Consider the following 2,093-nt stretch of genomic DNA (forward strand, 5'->3'; position numbering starts at 1 on the left):
AAAACGACATTCATAAATATCCACAAAATTTGATTCAGATACAAGGGAATTAAAAAATTTTGTAACACGCTTGAAACATATGAAAGACTTAGTAGGAAGCCATGAGAATGTCTCAAAGATTATTTCTTGTGGTATTGTTCTCCCAAGATTCATCTTCTTTTCCTCGTAGGCTTGTCAATACTGGCAGACCCTTTTTCCTGTGTTTTTAGGGTAAAATTTTCCTTTACCTTTCCCTCATATAACTTTTATACTATTTCCTGAGGTTTTTTTCTCTCACAAGCCAAATTCCTTTTTTAACTCCATGAAGAAACCTGAAAAATCTTTTAGAATATTTTTTTCCTTTTTTTTCCTTTTGTCTATTTAAAAGTCCTAGAATCAGTCAATCAACCGTAAGTAGATGTTTGTGTTGTTAATTAAGAAGTTTTCTAATGTAAAGACTCTATTTACTAATTACTATTATCAAAATTAGCAAATGTTGACCATTGGCATTAAAAATCAATAAGCAGCAAAGCAAGCTGCTAAAAAGGTGCGAATTTTAGATTTAGAATAAGTGGAATTTAGAATGAGTGTGATCTACTTATAAGTACATATTTAATTCTTTATTTTTATAACGTATTTATATATAGTTTGAGCAAAAAATAATGAGCTCAGTTAACATGTAAAACTCGCCCTAAATCCATCCCTAACTGAAGATATAGTACAAAATTCATAGTCAATAATCACACAAGAAAGTAATAATATAGCACACTCAGATGTCCTTTTGATGATGACAAAATTCATATACAAAACCCAAAAATCCCTTTTAATCTTCTTTGTTTTTCAACAAAAATTGCTGCCATATCCTTGTACAAGCCCCAATATATGTTTCTCTCCCAGAAGTTTCCTTACTTTTTTGTTCATTTCAGCTTGGTTAGCTATAACAATGGCTATTGATAAGTTGTGTTACATCCTATGTTTTGATGATTTGTCAAACGGCTGAAAAATGGAGAGGGACCTGTCTATTATATGTTCTCTCTGTACACGGTACAGTGCACAACAACTGTAAAGCTGCACACAAGTACAGTAGAGCTGCTGCAGCTGGAAAACGTGAGGAGGGGTCTCTATTCTACCCATATGTTCCCTAATATATATACAACTTGCTCCAACATATTGTGCATCACTTGGAAAACTTAGAATCACTCTAAAAGTGCAGCCGTCACGAGATTCTTCAAGTGTTCAAGATAAAGCTGACTACAGGCTGAAGGACCAGATCCCAACAACTAAAGATGCAAATGTCCCTTAGTTTGTTTTGAGCTTTGTTTATGTTCTTTAAACTGTAAACCTACTCTTCTCTAAAAGGAAGCTATTTGTAGGTATTTTGAATTCTCAAAGGGTGTCTTTGAGTAGTACACTAGGCTAGAGTCAGTCTAGGTTTATTAGTTTGCTTGGCTAGAGGTAGTCAAGTGTGACGATTACAATAGAGTGTATTGTAAGGGTGAGGGGTTATGGGAGATAATTTCTAGTTTACAATAGGTTGTAATCTGAAGTTGCTCGGTGTAGTGAAGTGAAATTCTATGTCGTAGGTTGTGGTTTTTAATCCCTTGTGCAAGGAGTTTTCCACGGTAAAATCTTATCTTCTTTACTTCCGCACTGCATCAGGGAACTAGTGGACAACCAAGTCCCTCATATATTGTTTAGTGAGCGCTTAGCCTCTAACAGGTGGTATCAGAGCGGGTTCTTTCTAAAAGGTTAACACCTAGAAATAAGCTTTCAAATGGCTGCTCTACTAAACTTTGAGGGAGGACAATCAAGTACAAGACGATCAGGGGATAGTGAAAAGCATTACGGGCTGTGCTTCAAGTGATGATGAACCTCACATGGAATGCTTCACTCGCAGACTCCGAAGGATGATTGAAAAACTCTGAAACACCAGCAGAAAATCAGGTCGCCTCAGCAAAGAGAGTCCTCCCCACAAGCAAGCTCACGATGAATATGAATTAATTCTTGCACTCATGGCCAAGTTAGATGCAAATGGTAATAATGAACAAGATAAGGATGAGGTCAACGGAAGTGGTCATAGATGGTATATGGATAGTGGCTGCTCAAAGTACATG

The sequence above is a fragment of the Lycium barbarum genome, chromosome 11 (assembly GCF_019175385.1).
Source record: "Lycium barbarum isolate Lr01 chromosome 11, ASM1917538v2, whole genome shotgun sequence".
Taxonomy (NCBI): Eukaryota; Viridiplantae; Streptophyta; class Magnoliopsida; order Solanales; family Solanaceae; genus Lycium; species Lycium barbarum.